The sequence below is a fragment of the Pinus tabuliformis genome, chromosome 9, assembly GCF_031772625.1.
Source record: "Pinus tabuliformis cultivar Carrire ecotype Pingquan chromosome 9, CPIR1, whole genome shotgun sequence".
Lineage (NCBI taxonomy): Eukaryota > Viridiplantae > Streptophyta > Pinopsida > Pinales > Pinaceae > Pinus > Pinus tabuliformis.
In genome coordinates this window covers 4,102,383-4,115,981 of record NC_142307.1, presented here as the reverse complement: position 1 = coordinate 4,115,981, position 13,599 = coordinate 4,102,383, and positions in this window count along the sequence as shown.

The following is a 13,599-nucleotide window of genomic DNA, read 5'->3' as shown; positions in this document are numbered from 1 at the left end:
TGGTGTAGTACGCGCTGCCGATGATAACAATCGAAGATGGGGATTCTTCGAGAACCATGATGGAGGATAGGATGGAGCCCCACACCAGAGGTGCAACCACCTAACTAGCCAAGAGAAGGACAGTCTTAGTACTCCACGAAGTTGGAAGGGAGCGCGGGACTATAAACTATCCTTCTCAGGAGTTGCGCAATGTTGGAGATGTGCACAGAAGCGGAGAGTCTCAAGGTTCATGACCGTTCATGGGGGACTGCGCTGCCACATGGATTGGCCAAAAAGTGACTGTTGAAGTCACTGTTCATGATGGGATGATTGACTTGAGGCCAATGGAGCAGGAGTAAAACATTTAAGATGCAATTTATGGGCAATATTTGGGAAAATATGCCGCCAAGAAGGAATTAATGAACTGAAATTGGGGGGAACAGTCGAATTCGAATTCAAAAGGCACTATAAAATACAAAGGGCTTCCCAACAAACAACACTTGGTCATTTACGAATTGAGCGATTGAGTAGAGCCCTGAGCATTCTAAGCTGAGCATTGATTGAGCCCCTGAATTCGCAGTGAAAACTATAGCCCAGATACAAGGACAACAACTAAGGATGGTCTGGGAATAGAAGAGGTAACCACCAATGAGGTAGCATAGGCCCGAACTGTGGAGGATGTTCCAAAAGGCATCGATATTGTGACATAGATCTTGAAATCACCACGTACGCCAAGACCCAAGAAGGATAAGCAAGTAATGGCTCTTGTATGCATGTCCATGAGGAATATGTTGCGCGACAAACTATCGATGGAAGATAAGGGGAAAGCTGTCATGATAGAAATAAATGAGGAAGAAGAAGATTTGCAGGCCCTCATCATCGCAGAAGAAGAAGACAAAGGCATGGAGGAGGATGTTCCACCAATGCACTCTGCGACAAAATTTCCCACCTATGTCCTCCTGCAAAAAGGGAAGGACAAGGTGCCCAAGGACCTGGACAAAACAAAGAGTTCACTCTAGACCCCGCTCCTCTCAGACGATATTGTGTTTGAAGGCACACACCTAGGCTGCATGCCAACCATGAAGTTTGAAGATTGGGACCTCGCTGACCGCGAGAAGTTCCCTCATCTAGAGACCAAGAACCTCATGAAGTAGAACACCGTAGTGGTGGTAACAACATTAGAACTGCATAAGTGGCTGCGCAGAGCGGAATCAGCCGTGCTGTTGAACCTATTATCTGTACCGCATTTCCACCGTGCCCCAATAGCCATTTTCATCATCAGGAAACTGCTCTACCTGGTGCATGATGGGTATCTATGGCTGGAGGAGACCATCCCCATCACGGCAAACCTAATTCACCACATTTCCCGCCTACCTTACAAAGGAAAAGACCCCGCAACCATATCGGAAGGAAAGGGTAATGATTTGGCCCTCGCGCAGGCCATGAAGATGAAGTACAAGCTGGAGAAGAAGAAGAGGGGCTACGCCATCTCCAGCATCAAGGACAAATCGGTTCGTGTAGCAACCCAAATCCTAGCAGGAAACGTGATGCATAAGTGCTACGCAGACGAGGTACCTACACTAGTGATTACCCTGGCCAAGCAGTGCGTAGAAGGGGTCCAGTTTAACTGGGTTGAATTCCTCTGCATGAAATTCTTGAAGAATTGTCGTGAAGCCTAGGAGCAAGGTAAAACCTTCCACTATCCATGGTTTTTGTCATTCATAGTGCTCATAGCGAGGGGAACTACTGGAGGATAGTCAATTCCCCATCATTGACAGAGATTTACCAGAGGCTGCAAAGTATACTTCGCTACAGGCCGCGAAGGATGCAAAGCAGATATGCGACAACAAGATCTTCTAGGTGCTCATGGAGATGAACATCTAGATGTGGATCAACTGAAAGTTTTTCTTTTCACCCACAGTGTACAATAGTTTATAGAGTTTTTTAGAATTCAAAGCTAACATGCATAATATATACATCAGGGAACGAAAGGATTCAGTAAAGAAATGGAAAAAGCTACCATTTGTAGCGACTGACGACACTATTTTCAATGTCTTGGAGGCATGGCCACTGGAGTGGCATGCCCCAGATCTTGTGGAACTTGAAAATTCGACAGCACAAAAGAAAAAGGATGATGCCATGTTACGCGTCACACAATTGGCCGAGAAAAGGTGGAAGGAAAGAGCAGCGACTGAGGTACGGGCAGCGCGAGAAGCAGCATAGAAAGCAGCTGAGCAGAAAAAGGTCATAGAAGCAGCCACAACAGCAGAGGAAGCAACCACAAAGGCGGGCAAAGGCTAAGAAACACCCTCACATGGATAGAAGGTAGAGGAAGCAGAAAAAACAAAAAGAAGCGTGGACCCAGGGACTGCCTCAAGACTGTTAGTGTCGGTATCTTCATCCCTCCATCAGAGATCAAATCCTCTTGTTGCATTGCATATTAGGTGTCTCGTTCAGTCAACTGCATTCCATTAGGCGCATGGATCGTCTGACGGTATTGGCTTTCCTACAGTTCCCCTCATGTCATTTACCTGTTGGCTCATGTTTGTTCATTAAAAAGCATATACAGACTTTTTTTTGTCTTAAAGATTACAGAGGTCTTTTAGGGTTTCATTTTCAATTAGGTCTAGGGTTTCATTAGGGTTTCATCAAAAGGTGTTTCAAAGTGTCCAATAATATCCAGCAGGTACATGAGGAGGTTTCAACATCAATAAATTTCATCATCAACTGTTCGAAAATGTGTTTTTCCTCAAAACTTTGTTTTGAGGAAAAAACAGAGTATTTTTGCTTTTATTGTACAAAAATCATGAAACTTTGTTTTCTTCATTGTGAATCCCTTCATCTGTAACCCTGGTCACTTTCCCTAGCTCCAGTAGCTTCAATCACCTGCAAAACAAACAAAGCATAGGTCATTTAGTTCATCACAAAGTTCAAATGAAGTGAAAAAGTCCAAAAGTGAAAAAGTCCAAAAAATAGAGTTTGAAAATAAAGTCATTTCTCAAAAACCATTGTAAAATGGGTTTTATGAGCCCAAAATCTAAAAGCTCCTTGTCTATAAGCCATTTCTTCATTTCAAGATTTCATTTGCAAAGTGGAAACAAGGCAAAGACATTTTGGGGTGAGCAAAGCAAAGTTGGAGAAAATCAGTCAAAAACCAGAGGCGCAGAGCACACAATTGGCACGGCGCATTGGGCTGCATTTCTCAGTGCAAAAAGACACGGGCGTGGCACATTGGGTTGGATGCGCGGCACACACAACCAGAAAGCCAAAAAACTGCCAAAAATTGCTCCAATCGCCTGAAACTTGTGGACTATCGCTTGTTCAAGTAGGTTGACCCTCTGTCACTAATTTTCATCCAAATTTGGAGGTTGTTTTATGGTGTTTAATGTATGGTGATTGTTTAAAGGAAACCAAACCCTACCATTTGAAAATTCTCAAATAAAATCGCTGCCTAGGGTTTCAAACTTTTGTTTTGCTACCAAGTTATCCTCTCATCTTACCACTCCCTCACTCCATTATTTCCTTGATTTCCCTATCCCCTAAATCCACACACCCTTAACTTCATTAATCCCATATCACAAATCCCATTTCCCAAAATCCCACATTCAAATTCCCAAACCCTAGTCCTATACTAAAAACACCCAAACTACTCCCTAATTCCCCGTTCCCTTAACTAAACCCTACCCCAACAGTCCCTAAATCCCTCACTATTGCCCCCCCCTCCCCACAGTCCCTCATTTCATTGTTTCCTTTGGTAGCAAAAGTTAAAAGCATCACAATCACCTACTTCTCATCAAGGCAGCTCCAAGACAGTTTATACACTAGCAGACATGGCATCTGATCCTTCATATGATTATAAAGAGGATACCCACAGTGACTCACCTACAGAGGGACATGCACCTGGAAAACATATTAGAGAAGAACCAACCACTCTTGCTGAATTATAGGCCTGCCCTCTTGCCATCTCTTGTTTCCAACATCAATCATGTTATGAATTTTGTGAGAGGGTTGCTAGCATTCAGTTTCATCATGAGTTGGCTCATTTGTTCATGCTGCATTCACATGGTGATAAAGCCACTCTAGCTAGTGTCACTTTCACATTAACACCAAAAACCATTTCACTAGCAACTGGTATTCCCAACATTGGAGAGTAATGGAACAAGAGGCGGAAAATTGACCGATAGCATTATGAACCATACATCAACCTGGCTATATGAAGTAGCTCAGCAGAGTATTTCCTTTCCTATACCTCAAAGATGCTTATGCCCCTTTGATGAAATTGATCATGAGGTATTTCAGTTGTGAGGGCCGGTTTTCACGTTTGTATGCTTATCATATCAGGATGCTGATGCATTTTACTAGGGTAAGGATGATGAACATCCCTTACTTCATGTACTGAAACATAGAGAAGATGACCACCCTAGTGCAGCACAAGACTCCTCAGCAGCAGTTCAATAGTGTTTACCATTTTGCTCTCATTAAAATTGTGGTCATTCATCAGCTTGGCTTACAGGGCATCACTTGGAAGGACTTCATTTCTCGTGAGTTTTTTCAGAGCTCCACAGGGACATTCAGAGGCTTTGCATGAGAGAGGTGGACCTTCTTATCATCATGAGAGCCATGAGACACAAACCGCTAGCATGCCGGTGTTCATCACCTATCAGAAGGGCACTAGACAGTTGTTTGCAGCAGCAAAGCGAGTGTTATCTCCACCCAAGGTGGAAGGGGCCTCGCTTCCGCCATTAGCACAACAGGTTTAGGACCAAGGCAAGAGGCCATTATAGGAGGAAGGACCATCAGGTGAGCGGAGACTGATTTCATTCTCATCGAGGGTGATGACACTGATATGGGCCCGCAAAGCACAAATCTTAGAGAAATCTTTCAAGAGAAACAGGTGGACATTGGTGCCTTATCTATCAACTTTGATAGAGCCCAATGGAAAATATAGTACCTGGAGCAAAGAAATAAGGAGCTTGAGGACCAACATGTGATTATGGAGTTGCAAAACATTGGGGAGAATCGCCAAGCTGCCCAAAGGAGGAGGGTGGAGTTCACTTCACTTGAGCAGGAGATTAATGCCGATAGGGAGTCATGGCTTGAAAGATCCAATATCCACTTGGAGAGGAAGCTAGAGAAGGCCATCAATGAGAATAATATGCTTAGAAACCTATCATATCATTACTTGTCAAGGAACTTGGTGTGCCAAGCGAGAATCGGGAGTTTAAAGGCAAAGTTGAAGAGAGCATCAAGGAGGAAAAAAGAGGATGAAGGACTTCATATATTGGCTGAGGCTTCCTTGCACCAACACCATATTTTATGAAGAATACTCAGCCCAAATTTCAAAAAATTTGGAGCACTTCTTTCATTTTCCAAATTTTTGGCACAAAAAACAGGTTTTTCTGCCCTATGTGCCACGCCACGTGGTGCTCACTTTTGCTAGGAGCCTCCAAAGCACAAAAACTCAGAATTTTTGGATTTAGAATGAAAAAATATGTTTTCCCACCAATGGCCAAGAAGTTTGGACAGGTTTTGAGCCCTCAAAAGGGTAAAAAACAGTCAAAAAATGGCCTCACTGCCCCTATTTTGACACATAGGGAGCAGTGTTGGGAGAATGGACTTTTGGAGGGGAAAATGGAGGCCAAATTGAAAACTTATACTTGGGTTGGAAAGTAGATAGGAAAACCTTTCCAGAAAGCACACCTAGAGCTCATTTGGACACCGAGAAGGCCTCCAAAAGTGGGTCCAAACAGGCGCTATGCATAGAGAATCAGGCGCGGCACATAGAGGAAAAATTGTCAGTTTGACCAAGTTTTGCTATGTTTTTCGCCCAGTTTTGGCTAGTTTGACTTTTTCACTTTCCTAATGACAAATTTGTGTTGTAATTTGATGTACATTGATGGATCATGATGTAAATATGTTATATTTTTACTTGTAGAGGTAGATTCATCAATTTAAAGGTTGTTTGAAACTGAATGAATCAGTTCCCTTGTTTCTAGAGGCATGTTGTTATGTTGCCTAATTTCTAGTTTGCAATTTAGAATTAGTTGAAACAGCTCCTAAACATGTGAGCTTGACACCCATAGGCAAGGATGAGCTATTTTTGTCTACATTATGTTGTTTTTTAGTCATTAGCATGGTTGGACTCTTAAGAAAGCGTTGAGCTCCATTGTACACTCATATCAGCATTTTGGCTAAGGAATTGAGACCAGGGTTTGCAACACTCTTTGGGATTCATGTGGCAATTTGTCTTGGTACAGTGATTTTCTTTGTAATTGTGTATTTTCTTATATGTCATGTATTCCATTCTCTATCTTGTTTCTTCTTAACTAAACAAACAAGAGTGTAAGTAGAATCCATTGAAAGTGCAGTGCTCTACTTGAGGTTTGCTTTAGTTTCTTGATGTTTTCAGTTGTTTGGAGAGAATCCATGACTTTCCTTGCCCTCTTTAGCTCCTCACCTGTCTAATCCTTCCATCTCACTCAAATTGAAGTGCCAAAAACAATTTCCTACATTGCCCCATTGAGATCTCTGCAAGACTGAGCCTCATTCCCCACACCCAAAATTTGCCTTTCCATCTGAGCAAAAAAAACATCATTTTATTCAATCAAATTCTCTTGCACTTATACCTAGCCTAAGATCAGTATTTCTATCAGTCATCTTAAGCCCCCATCGATCATTATTTTCTGAGATTGACCCGGAGAGAGCCCTCTCCTGACCTGGTAGGGCTAGCTACTAGGCTGAGCATGGTTCGATGTTGGCCCTGGATCCTACCTTTTCAGCCTGAGGTAAATCTAGGCACTAACATAGCAGCGACCATACTGAGGACTAAATTGTTTGTTTGTTAGTGTTCTTCATTTTATAAACTACAGACAGAGCCTAAAGATTAGCCAGGTAGCCTTCGAAATGCTTTTGCTTTGCATTAGTGCAAGTAGATAAAAGCTACTTCAGTCAATCTCCAGTCTAGTCTTATAAACGGAGTATCTAACTTGCAGATCACCCCAGTACATTTGATAATTCTAAGCTTTTGGATGATAAGTTTAGGATTTTATAGGCTGAAAAAGTTGTTAATTTCCATTTGATTTTTTGGAAATAATAGCACACTGGCTTCCAAAAGACATACCAGAGCAAATCCGGATCTTGATCCCCCTCCTTTCTATGAAAATCCCAATCTTATTCTAAGAATCCTTCGCCAAGGAAGTTCTGTCATTCCCATGTTCAAAGCTTAGTTGTGACCTATTGGCTTTGAGTATCTCGAGGATCTTGAGTTTGATGAGAAATTTGAGTTGTCTTTGTTTGAAACCAAATCATAAAGTGTTGTTGCTTCAACTGCCTTAAATCCTGAGTTTCTTAGAAATCTTGAAACTGAAAGGGCCAATAAATCTATTGACGATTATATCTTGAATCAGCTCCAGACTTCAATTGTGGCTTCTAATATTGTTGATGTCTTAGAGACTACTTTTGCAACCCTTGGGTCATCTGCAATTGCATCTAGTTCAAGAATTCCCATCGAACCTCCATTCATTCCTACCATTCCCGTGTAGCCTACTATTTCTGATAAAAAATCTGTAGTAGTGTCGCCTCCATCTACTCCTACTCCTCAAACATCTAGGGTTGCTTCACCTCTGCATACACTTCCTCATACCCCCCATACATTAGCTGCACCCACTCCCCCAACATCCCCAAGACCGATTGCAAATCCACCAAGGGCAATGGCTGCTCGTTTTGCACCTCTTGTACTGCCTCAAAATTTGGATGATATGCCCACCGATTATCAAAGCAAAATTCCTTTGTTTGATGGCACTCCTCATAGTGTTACAGCTCAACAACATGTGGACAGAATGACGGATTTCTTCGATCTCCATGAGATTGATGCAAAAAATGTAACCATGAGACTCTTTGTATAGACATTTGGTGGTGAAGTAAGGAAATGGTTCAGGGCCTTGCCGGCTGCAAGAATCACTACATTGGCCAATCTACAGAGACAATTCTTAGACCACTGGGAAGTGAAGAAAAATCCTCTTCAGATCCTTTCTGAATATGAGCACATCAAGCGGAATGTTGGTGAGTCTGTTCAAGATTACTGTATTAGATTCAATTTAGTTTACAATGCAATCCCTGATCATATAAAGCCACCCATGGGGCTAGCCTTGATTAAGTTCCCAAACGGTTTTGATATTGATATGGCTTATCAATTAAGAGAGAGAGATTTGGCTACTTTGGAAGACATGCAGAAGATTGCAGTCAGTGTTGAATAAAATCTGCTTGCCAAGAGAGCTAGAGCAAGAGCTGAAAAGAAAGTCACAATAAAAGAAGAGTCTTCCTCATCAGATCAAGTGCTGCGGAAGGTGGAACAGATGCTTGATAGGATGGAACTTGAAAAGTCTAAACCAAAAATCAGAAATTCTAACTTCCGTGGCTAGCAGCAGTCCCAATATAGGATCAAACAAAGAGAGTAGTGAGCCCAAGACCAAGCAGCGCAGCAGCAAGTGCAGACACCTCTACAACAGAATTTTGTACATGGTCCGGAATCAGAAGAGGAGGAGAATGTGATTGGAGAAGAAAATCATTTCTTTATGCCCAATGACATGCCAATTTTCATCACTGAAGATGAGGAGTACTCCGAGAATTTAGCTGAACGAAGGGATGAAATTTTAATTTTGGAAAATAAGATAGTTCTTGAGGAAGAGTCTGATGAATACCAAAGAGGATACATGAATCCTTTGTCAGCTCATCAGTGGCAATATTCACTTCGAAATAGAGATGTGCCTGTGAATCCAATTCAAAAAAGGAAGGAGGCAGCAGCGTCAAAGAATGATCCTCCCAATGTGCAGAAAAAGGGAAAAGAGATAGCTGATCCTAACACTAGCAAACTGACATGAGCAAGTGAAAGACTAAATCAACCAAATGTGTCAAAGGAGAAAACGGAAAAGAAGGATGTTCCAATGAAAGAGGTAGAAAACGTTTCAGTTTTTAACTTAGAAAATGAAATTTCTAAGTTGAAAATATCCATTCCTTTGACTGAGTTGATGAATAACAACAATTATAAAAGTCAGGTGTCTAAAAATTTGAGTTTAGATCCATCATCTGAAATGGTAAATTTGGAGGATGATAGTCCCGAGCTGATTTTTGGGCCAGCATTGGAAGGTCAGTCCTGAGATAGTGATGTCGCTCCTTTCTATATCAGTCTCACGGTGCATGACTTTGTATTACATAATGCTATGTTTGATTCTGGAGCCTCTCATAATCTCATGCTGAAAGCCATCATGGAGAAATTGGGATTGGATATCATTAGAAAATATCATGACCTTTACTCTTTCGATTCCGGTAAAGGTGCATTGGTCTTATCAATGATTTGGTGGTCAGTTTGGATCAGATTCCGGCTAAAAACGATTTGATGGTTGTGGTGATGGCAAATATACCTCCTAAATTTGGCATGCTTCTTTCCAGATATTGGGGAGCAAAGATTAAAGGGACAATGCAACTTGATTTCTCCTATGCTACCATTATCGTGTTCGATCAGATGAGGAAACTATACCGGGAATAGAAAATGAAGTACATGATCACTAGCAAGGAGAAACCGGTAAATCATCCAATCAGCTATGTACATACTGATCTAGAATCATTTGTTTTGTATTCAGATAGTTTTAATGATGTAAATAGCCAAATATTTGAAGTAGAAGACATTCCTGAGATCACTAAAAATTTCAAAGAAGTCTTAAAACAAGAACGACAAAGACTTGATGGTACCGCTGAGCAATCAGCAGTCCAACAACAGCAACATATTGATGGACAACAAGGAAAAGGAAAAGAATTTCAGCATTTTGAAGAGGATGAAACAGGCCTATGGAGCATGGACTTTGATGGCATGGTAGGAAGGCAAGGTGCTGGAATTGGTATTTGGATACGCAACCCGGTTTTCGCCCCAAACAAGTTGCCAAGCAATATAAAGGTTTGCTCTTATAAACTAGCTTTTGATTATTCAAACAATGAGGCTGAATATGAAGCCTTAATTTCTAGTCTAAAAGTTCTTAGAAAATTGAATTCTAAAAGGATTTTAGTGTATGGCAACTTCGAGTTAGTTATCAAGTAGGTGAAAGGAAAATACCAAGCTAAGCATCCTCAAATGTAGGCCTACCGCAATGCGGTGTTGGATATCTTGAAAGTATTTTCTGATTATACTATAACCTGTGTGCCCCATGCTCAGAATGTCATTGCAGATTCACTTGCAACATTAGCAAGCAATTTGAAAATTCCAATGAATTCAAACAACAATTTTGAGATTCACGTGAAGCATCACCCAACTGTCCCCGACAATCAAGGTATTGGCAAGTGTTCCAAGATGATGATGAGATTGATGAATTTGTGCAAAATAAAGGTAAATTCAAAGACACTTCTATTGATGTGGAGTATGATGATGGTGATGAGGATATGGAAGTCAATCAGATGGAAGTTTTGCAGCTCAAAGACAACATCATTCCTAAAGGTCAAATACCTTTAGAAGAGCTCTTTGATCAGGACGGTGTGGCTGGAAAACCGAGATTTCTGCCAACCGAAAAAGGAGTTGAGGATGTGAAAATTGGATCAGCTGAAAATCCTAAGATGGTGAAATTATCAAAGGTATTTCCCCCACAAGTAAAAGCAAAGTATATCAGTTTGTTATCTTCTTTTACTGATGTATTTTCTTGGGATTATCCAGATTTAAAGGCATATGACATGAGCATAATTCAGCATGTCATCCCGATCAAGCCAAATCAAAATCCTTTTCGTCAGAAGCTAAGAAGAATAAATCCAAAGCTACTGCCCTCAATTGAGAAGGAAGTGAATAGGTTGTATAAAGTTGGTATCATAGTCCCCATAAGATTTTCTAATTGGATTTCAAACTTGGTGCCCGTCCGCAAGAAAACATGTGAGATCTGGTTATGCATTGATTTTAGAAATCTTAACAAAGTTTCCTTGAAAGACAATTATCCATTGCCCAAGATGGATCACATATTTTAGAGAGTAGTTGGAGCATCACGGATGTCACTACTCGATGGTTATTCGGGTTCTGAACCAAATTCTGGTGCATGAGGATGATCGGGACAAAACAACGTTCACCACTCCATGGGGAACTTTTCATTATGCAAAGATACGGTTTGGATTGAAAAATGCTGGTGCAACCTTTCAGCGGGCGATGGATATAGCATTTGCTAATGAAAAAGATGTCTTTCTAGTTGTTTATCTTGATGACTTAACAATTTTCTCTAATACAGATGAAGAACACCTCTATCATTTGAAGATTGTTTTTCAGCGGTGTAGGAAATATGGCATCTCTCTCAATCCAAAGAAAAGCTTGTTTGCCATGGATGAAGGCAAGCTTCTTGGGCATATTATCTCAAAAGAGGGCATCCACATCGATCCAGCTCGGGTGGAGGCCATTCAAAAGATTGATTTCCCATGAAGTAAGAAAGAAATCCAATCCTTCAATGGTAAGATAAATTTCTTACATTGCTTTGTGCCCAATCTTGCAGAACACTTAAGAGAAATCACAAACATGCTTAAAATGGATAGTGTAGTAAGGTGGACCGAGGAAGTAGTTAAGTCTTTTAATTTGGTGAAATTAGCTCGTTCTTCAGCTCGGGTTTTGATCAGCCTGGACTATACTCAGGTTTTATTTTGTTTCCATTTGCCTCGGATCATACTATGGCAGCGATCTTGATGCAGAAGAGAGACCAGCTCGAGAAACCAATTGCATTCTTCAGCAGAACCATAAGGGATGCGGCATTGAAGTATAATATTATTGAAAAACAAGTTCTTGTGTTGGTAAAAGCATTGAAAGATTTTCGGGTTTATATTTTGCATTCTCACATCCTTGCTTATGTCCCTAATGTTGTTGTCAAGGATGTCTTAGTGCAATAGATCCAGAGGGAAGGAGAGGCAAATGGATTGCTGCCTTGCTGGAATATGACATGGAAATCAAACCAATGAAGCTCATTAAAGGACAGGGGTTGGCTAAACTAATGGCTGAGTCAAATATGCACGCCTTGGACATTAATCTAATTGCTGCTATGTCCGAGGAAGATGAAGAAAATCTGCCCACTCAGGTATCAGAAATTTTCCTCCTTCCTCCTTGGTATTCAGACATTGTTTATGTACTCCAAAAGTTGTCATCACCTCCTGGAATGGCTAAGAACAAAAGTAGGACACTAAAATTGAAGGCTACAAAATTTTGTGTCATGTATGGTGCACTTTATTGGAAAGATCCCGGTGGTGTCTTACTGAATTGTTTAGCAGAAGAAGAGGCAAAACAAGTTATGGAAGATTTTCACAAGGGAGATTACGGAGGCCATCTTTTCTGGAAAACAACAGCCAATAAAATATTGAGAGAAGGGTATTATTGGCCAAGCCTATTTGCTGATGTGTACAAAACAGTGGCCAGCTGTCACGAATGTCAAATTTTTCAAGGTAAGAGGAAGTTGCAGCCTTTACCACTCAAACCCATTGAAGTAAGTGCTCCATTTCAGTAGTGGGGTTTGGATTTTATTGGTGAGATTCATCCTTCTTCTTTAGCACAGCATAAGTGGATCCTCACAGCGACGGATTATTTCACCAAATGGATTGAGGTGATCCTACAAGGCAGGCCACCGCTTTGGTAATTATCTCATTTCTTGAAAACAACATTTTGTCTCGTTTTGGATGTCTAAATAAGTTGATCACTGACAATGAAACAGCCTTTAAATCGAAAAGAATGATTGAATTTTGCCATAAGTAACAAATCACTTTGGGGCATTCAACTGCCTATTACCCACAAGGCAATGACTTGGCGAAATCCTCAAACAAATCTCTTGTCAACATTATCAAAAAGTTGTTGGAAACTAACAAGAAGAGTTGGCACAAACAGGTGGTCAATGCACTTTGGGCAGACAGGGTAAGTCAAAAGAAATCTATCAGCATGTATTCTTTTGAGCTTCTGCACGGTGTGGACATAGTCTTCCCGACCTCTTTGGTAGTCCCGGTAGTTAAATTGTTGCAAGAAGCTGGTAGCGAAGATGATAGCTTGCAGCGAAGGATCAATCAAATGATACATTCGCACCAAACTAGAGAGGAGGTACTTCAAAACACTTCCAAGCTGCAGGAAAGAATTAAGAGGATATATGACTGAAAAGCACAAGTAGACAGGTTTGAAATCGGAGACATAGTGCTGAAATGGGATGCAAGGAATGAAGAGAAAGGTAAGCATGACAAATTTGAAATTCTTTGGAAAGGACCATACAATGTTGCTGCACATTAGGGCCAAAATGATTTCCTTTTGCAAGAGCTGAATGGCAAAGACTATCCTGGCGGGCCAGTCAATGGTCGACTCCTTAAACGGTATTATGTGTGAACTGTTTTCTGTTGTCCTATCCATCATTGTAAATACCGGTTTGTTTAAATTCCATTGCAAGTGTGTACTATTTTCATTCTTCAGTTTGGGGCCTGAGGTGAAGGCTATAAAGATGAGGTTTGATTTCAGTTTTGGTTTGGTTTGTTAGAGTTAGGTCTTTCAGTCAATTTCAGTCTTGAAAATGAGTCAATTTGAGTCATGTTCAGCCCTGAAATTGAGTCTTTAGTCAAGAGTTCAGTTTTGATTTTTCAAAGTTA